The following is an 8,181-nucleotide window of genomic DNA, read 5'->3' on the forward strand; positions in this document are numbered from 1 at the left end:
TTAAAGCAGAGCTCCAGGTGGACAGCCTATTTTTTAGTTGAAATACATGACTTATGTGCAGGGAGATAGAACCATTAAAGTAAGTAAGAAATAGTGTTGTGATGTTGACTCATTGCTCATTGAAGGAAAGGGACTCAGAATTCTCCAAAGTTGAAATAAGACACATTAGTAATAAAAATATCTACACTCCTTAAGAGTGCAATTTCAAGGGAAGACTTTTATCACCATGCCAGGAAAGACAATCCGTATACCCTAAACCTCCAATCAACAAAATAGCTTCCCAGGGCAGAAGACCCCTACTACGTATCAACGGTCAGAGCATGTTCCTCAGGATCCTAATATGCATCCCGCTTGGTAAATCATCTTCTTAATAATGCACAGCAAGAACCTGCATGTCTTTTGTTTCACCTATCAGTCTTCAGCAAGAGTCTACAAGAGTACAATGATAACTCTGGACACGAGAAACAAGAACAAGAACAGGGCCAAACTGAGTATCAGAGGAGTGCTTGAGCCACATGGATTCAGTTAGAGATGGACTGATATGGTATGATATTCTGTAGATACCCAAGAGGAGGATTACCAGTAGAGTCTTATGTAGAGTCTTATGAAGATTTTCAGCACCATATCTCTAATACAAACTAGTGGTCTCATGAACTGGGCCTAGGCCAGAACAGACTTCACTGCCTATAGCTTTTTTTGGCCCGGGGGTGGCGTAAAAATTGTTTAAGAAACAATGATATAAACAGATAATGCAGACTGTATGGCTGAAAATTATCATGTTTATCCAAACTTACTTTGTACAGAAATTCATTGCATGGTAAAAGTTTATTTTTAAAACAAAAATGGAGCTTTCAGTGACTGCTCCTGCCAGGTCACCCTTAATGAATACAATGGCTGTGTCCTCTCGTTAACATGATAGATCACCCTATGTATACAAGACCTGCACACTTGTTGAAAATAACACATTTCAGCTGCTAATGAAAGATGAGAATCGGCCTTTTAAGCAGTTGTCAAGCTGCTTTTAGGTATTTAATGTCATTTAAGTGCTTTCACAGAAAGTTACACAGAAAGTATCCCACAGAGACATGTAAGGTTCATCTTCAATCCTGTCTCCAATTACCAAAATGACACAAGAAATTTGTATTAGAGAAAAAAACATTTTCTGCCTGTCATACTGATCCAATGGATCCAAAATAGTAAACCATTGACCTGGAACAAGGATGCAGAGAAGCTTTTCAGTTTATTGTCCTGTAACCAGATCTGTTACCTTATGTCCTGGATCTAGTAGTGGGAACTTTGGCAGATCATTTGATACTATTTCTTGTATGCCAGGAGTGCTGAGCATCATAATACCCTGCCCAACAGTACCAGCACAGTTTCAGCACATGGTCACTCAGCATGCACCCAGGAGGCACCAATGGGAAACCTATAAATCATTAGTTTTAAACTAAAGCTCCAACTACCCACCAAAAGGGACTATTGACCCCTGAACACCATTATTAAGGGGGCATTAATCCTGTCCCCTGCACTTTATTTACTGCATGTATCTCTATTCACCTGGAGAACATAAGGCATGCATAAATTGCCAGGGTCATGACCACCAATCATTTCTAAGACTTTTACTTTGGTGCTGCAATGCTTTTATCATCTACCCTGCTGCTTGTTCCACTGTCTGACCTTGGACACAGCAACACAAAATTTGTTTGTACACTGACCTACAAGATACTTACTGCTAAAATAAGCATGTTTGACTCTTGCACACTTGATCCTCTATGATACGCACTCCTGACCCATTCAGTCTGTTTTATATAGTTCTTCTTTAGTGTAGGTTGAAAAACATATGTTACAATAAAATGTTTATTTTCTACCTCACACAAAAACAACACAAAAAGTAATAAACTGTAGTAAAGGAGATTGTCCAAGATTTGACTGATGATATGGTTGGAATCCTCCTGGTAAATGTCATGACATCCCTTACACACACAAGTACAATAAAGCTCACCTCTGTATTCTAGAATGGACTGGATGGAAGTTGTTAAAGTCTTGAGATGTGGCATGTGTCCCAGATGTGCGCTTCTGATCCCAATGACTGAAAATGTAAAACAGTAAGAAGCGTTTGAGGAGAGCAAATGTATTCTATGGAAAACAGTTGCTTTTATTCTGAAAACAACTTTACAGTTAACTCTTTATTTCTTATAATCATGGTAATAATGATAATAAGTCATGGAAGAATGATATGCATTAAATCACAACCAGATTTTAGATTTAACCATTTAGAATAGTAGAGGAAGAGAGGGAGGGGTACCAAGGAGATAATCAACACCTGAGTACCCTCAAAAAATAATTTTTTGCAGAGGCTGTAGATAGTTGTAAGTATCCAATCAAAGTGATTCTAGGGGTTAATCTTGGTGCTGTTTGGTATGCTGATGTAGGCTTGATACTCATACTCATACATAATAGGTCATACTCAGGTTCAGCATAGATCAAAGTCCTTCAATGCCCTTTATTTTTTGAAATGTTCGACTAATGACAAGCTGTATGCATAGGTAAGGAGGATACATAAGGGTAGGTGTAATCGTTGGTGGGTTAGGTGAGGTGAAGGACAAGACTCTGCCGTTCTGAGGCTGGCTGCTGGCATCTCGTCCTTCACAATTATATATCTCGTACTTCACAATGATATATAATATATAATGATATATCGTCTATACAACACCGGCTAAGCAGGTATATTCCCCTCAGTGGTTTACATATATATACATTTACATATATATGTATATTTACATATATATATTTGGTATAAGCCAAATCTTTATTTTAGCCTGACTGCCTCTAGAAAAAGAATTGTGGTTTATATTTGGTTACACCACTAGATGGCATTGTGTCTGAGACATTATTAGAGTTTATTACACAGTTAACACAAGGACACAGCGACATCTACTGGTCGCAAACAACAGAATAATTAACCCATCATAACCAACTCAAAATGACAAATTCTTTAACCTGCAAAAAGAAAAACAAAAAGATAAACAGACTGAGTCCATGTGATTTTAATTTGTTTCTCTTTTTCTTTTTTAATATTTTATTAGGGCTTTTTACAAAATACATAAAAACTAGTATTTTAAATAGAATAACACACTATGAATGTATTTACTCAAATTTTATGTGAGTAAATAGACATGATGGTGCACTATTAGCCAGATCTGCTCTTTATTCTCAATATAGCCTTCTTACAGCAACCAGACTATGAACAACGCACTATTGTATATCTGTTTTGGATCTCTTTCACTAAACCTTTACACATCAAAAATAATAAAGTGCAAAATAGTTTTAAAGGCAATCATTTTTTCATAAACTGACACATGAACTGCCTGGCATTAACTTGAAATTGTGCCACAAATAAAATTCATTTACAAATTACAAGGTTTCCATCTGGATAAAGAATTGCCTATATTACACATGGCCATGGTCCATCTTGGAGTGTTGCTGACATGCTCAGGAAATTCAGACATTTTATTAGCGTGGATTTAATCGAGCAGCTGACAGCACAGTGAGTCAATAGGAAGTTATTATTCAGGGTACAGCCTCGCTGGCCCTGTGCAAGTTGGCAGAATGACCTTTATAAAATGCAGAGTTAAGGGGAAATCAGAGGAGGTTATGGATTTTTATTTGCACTCTAATGCTTTAGGATTATCAGAGTAAAAGGTTATGAAAATACGAAAGCTGTCATCTCTGACCTCTCTTTCTGAAAACGCTTAGCTGTTATGGAGATCCAATGGCTTCATCTCTTTTTGTCCTGAGTCTGCAGCGTAGGAGGTCTAACTTTACTTGCTGACCATTTTCTGCTCTGTTTTGACTGCAAACCTGCGCAGAAAGCAAACTCCAAAAACATGGTTTGAGGTTAGAAAAAAATGAATGGTCTACACAGTGCTCTGACCCCAACCCTACTGAATGCCTTGCAATGCCAACTGCAACCAAGGTCTTCTCATCCAACATTGGTACGGAACCTCACAAAAATCATTGTATTATTCCATATTCTTCTATATATCTAGGCAAAAGGTTCTGAGTAAATCTGGTATAATGTATGTGCACTGCAGAACTGTGGTACTTCTACTTATTATAAAGACGTCACTGGGAGGACTTTATTGCTAACTCATTTGTTCACCTGAAATGACAAATGATTCCATTGTGGAGTCACTCATCTCAGTATCGTGCCTTAGCAGGTATGTATTAAAAAACAAAACTTTTAGCATTAACATTATTATTACTTTTACATTAAAACTAGAATTCCAAAAACATGCAGTTAGGTTATTTGGCTTCCCCCATAATTGACCTTAGACTGTATTAATGACATATAACTGGGGTAGGGACATTAGATTGTGAGCCAGCTAGAGACATGACTATGGACTGTGTACAGCGCTGCATAATATGTTGGCGCTACATAAGTACTGTGTAATGATAATATAAATAATTTGTCTCCAAAGGCAGCATTTGACTGCTGTATACCCAGAGCCCTTGTTGGTCCATCTGGGGGGCAGCAGAGAAAATAATGTAATACTTGAGTAGCACTCAACTTTAAACCATGAAACCCCATAAAACCCGCTAAGATAAAAGAAACTATAACCCAGATATGCAATTTGTAGTGACCATTGGACTTTGTGTGTGCGGATTGAAAAATTTCCAAGAGGAGACTTAAATGCCTAAAGTGTTGAGATTCATTGTGGGTGTATTTAAGTGTAAAAGGTGTTATCTGAAGCTGTGCAAAAGCTCTTTCGTTTCCCATTCCGCAGTATCCGTCCCCTGAAAAACATTTACATTCCAAACTCTATGGACATGCTAGGTTTTGCTTTTTAGCTATAATAATAAGGCAATGCAAATACTTACATATTTTTTCATCACATTTTTTTTTATTTAAAGAAAATAAAATAGCATTGAGAACAAAATGTGAGACATACAGCTAATACAGAAAATATTTCAGACTGATCAGTTTATTACATATAATCTGATCATGTTAGAAGAATGCACATAATCTGTATAGACTGCGGTCTCTCAAATCTTCCATTCCCTATCAGCCATTGTACCAACCATATGGCTACCACATGAATGACAAGACACATGCCTTGTAGCAGAACATCAATAACACAAGTCGGCAGCACTTCTAGTTACTCACTATCTATATTTCCCTTATGTTGAAGAATTTCTTGCTGCATCAATCACAGTCTAAGCAGCCTCTAGATACATGGAAGGTCTGACAAGGGGTTCGGAAGGTTAGGATTTACCATGCTGACCAGGGAAGAGGGTCATCATGGGGCCATGGGAAGAGAGGTCAGGAGCTTTAAACCCTGAACATCCTTCCTGCCACCTCCAGCAGTGATCTTCACAAGACAGGTTTTTCTTTCACCGCTGTTGGAGCAGAAGAAGAAAAAGTCTGTAAATCGCCCACCTGGCCAGCATCTGAGTGGCAGTTTGCCGAAATGATTGGCCTTGCAGAGGCTGCTACTCCAGCTTGTTGATTAAGCTGCCTTTCACATGTTTGTGGCCTGTGTTTATCAGGAGCCCCGAGTTAATAAAGTATGTCTACAGTTCTAGTGTGTTCCCCCATTGCAGTGTGTAGATTGGGACATGATGCAGAGTATGCCAGTAAATATTATATTTAACACCTCTTGTCCATTTCTGTTTGTACTTCCATGCTATATCTTCCTAGTTTCAAGAATCTGTGTCTGACATGACTGTGATGCAAGGAGTAGAGGATATGCCTCACTCGGAAGATTGCAACCTGCAGAATGTAACAGGAACAAGGTAGATAACTATAATACTATTAGCATGTTCTAATGCCAGCTGTGCCGTAGGGGGTATGAGACTCCAGGAACCCTAGCATAGAAATATAAGCATTACTCCAGGTGCTCCAGGTCTGAAAAGGTGCAAACAATAGTTCTTCAGCCGCCACAATTCCAATGTTTGAGGCAGTGTAAATCCTGCATTATGCCCCATACTTTGCAGCCTTCTGCAGCCTTCATTTCTGTGCTCCAGCATTGTACAAATGCCACACATTTTCTCTGCAGCTAGACCATCGTTGCAAAGTTTCCATTCTTCTCTATAAGAGGTAATGTTGTATGAAAGACTTCCAGTGCACTACTTAGTCACACCAAATACCCACTTGGTGTAAAGGTGCAATAATATTTAAAGGTGGTAAAATATCTTTGGGTAAATTGGGTGGAATTGGCTGTAATATATGATTTAATGTAATTCTGCAGCCTAATATTAATATTCATAACTTACTTTTAGAATGTTTTCTTTTTTTTTCCAATCCAAATTTTAAACATTGAATATGAGGGGGAGGCAGACTAAGAACATAAAAAGAATGAGGCGAGGGGGAGTTGCATTTATTGCTTCCTATGGCTCCTCTAGAGAAACAGGGGCCACCTCCTATCTTGAGATGAACTTTGAGGGATATACGAGTAAAGAAACACATATGGCATCCACTCTGGAGACCAAGGAGACCAAGAAGGCTAAGGTGTATAATATAAAGCTTTATTGGGAAGCAGTGGAAAGTCACTGCAATGTCTTCGATGTGATAACAATTCTGTCCAGACTTACTGGCAACCTGTGGGAAAATATACGAGGTCTTTCCAAGTAATCAAATCTTGATGTACTGTTGCTATAAGATCCAGCAGAAGTAGGATTAGTTGCTCTGGTTTATTTAGTTTGCACAGTCATTAGACATATCCAGGGGCAGACATAGGGACGTTGGAAGCGTGCAGCTACACAAGGGCTCTGGACCCTCCTCAGTTAAAAACTTCGGTTCAGAGGAGCCGACCCCAAGTCATTTCTGCACAGAGGCCCACTGTTGGCTACGTCCACCCATGGACTTACTGGTGTTGATTCAGCTATACTTGTTCTGTGATGGTAAAGACATTTCCCTGCTTTTCCGAGCAACTTCCACAGCTCTAATGAGTACAGCTCTAATGAGCTCTAATGAGCTTTTGTTTTTTGTCAACTTTGTACCATAACCTTGATAAATGAAAACCTTCTAATATTAGTAATATTGATATTTGTGTTTGCCGTTGCCTTTTCTTATTTTACTTTCCTATACAATTCCAAACCTGTGCTTTCTACAATAGAAATTTCCCTGCACATTTATGATTTTTACATACAATCTCCACACAAAACTAGCACAATGTGCCACATAGATGTAGTGATGTAAGTAAGAAGAAAATTGATGGACGCCTACAAAGTTGTTCGGCGGCGGCTGACTGTGCACATTACCTAGACACATAAAGAAGCAATTTGTTTGAACAAGTTTTCCATTAACTTAACTGTGGCTATAAAGTTTACGTCGATACAACATCCAGATGGAAAACCATGAACGTTGTACTCTACAAGGGGGATGGATTCCACATCTGCACAGTCAACTGAGCAGCCCAACAATAATCTGAGATGTTGGATAGCTATGTCAAACCATCATAGCATTTTATTTTGTGTTTAAAAAAAATATCCCAATATTGGAGGCATACTTGCCTTGTAGAAATAGTAAATTTAATATTTTTCTAGTAAGCTTATAATGACAGGTACAGCTGTGTCAGCTAAAAATCACTGTTTAATTTACTAGTGATTTATTCAGGATTTGTGATCAGAGCATCAGCGTCACAGATTCCCGGAATACTTTAACACAGAGCTCACTGTCACCAAACAAAATTATTTCTCCGCAGTCATTTCCTCCCAAGCTTCATAACAAGCACAATGTGCCACATAGATGTAGTGATGTAAGTAAGAAGAAAATTGATGGACGCCTACAAAGTTGTTCGGCGGCGGCTGACTGTGCACATTACCTAGACACATAAAGAAGCAATTTGTTTGAACAAGTTTTCCATGAACTTAACTGTGGCTATAAAGTTTACGTCAATACAACATCCAGATGGAAAACCATGAACGTTGTACTCTACAAGAGGGATGGATTCCACATCTGCACAGTCAACTGAGAAGCCCAACAATAATCTGAGATGTTGGATAGCTATGTCAAACCATCATAGCTTTTTTTTTTTGTGTTTAAAAAAAGTATCCCAATATTGGAGGCATATTTGCCTTGTAGAAATAGTAAATGTATTATTTTTCTAGTAAGCTTATGATTACAGGTACAGCTGTGTCAGCTAAAAATCATTGTTTAATTTACTAGTGATTTATTCA

Source organism: Pyxicephalus adspersus, chromosome 6 (assembly GCF_032062135.1).
Source record: "Pyxicephalus adspersus chromosome 6, UCB_Pads_2.0, whole genome shotgun sequence".
NCBI lineage: Eukaryota > Metazoa > Chordata > Amphibia > Anura > Pyxicephalidae > Pyxicephalus > Pyxicephalus adspersus.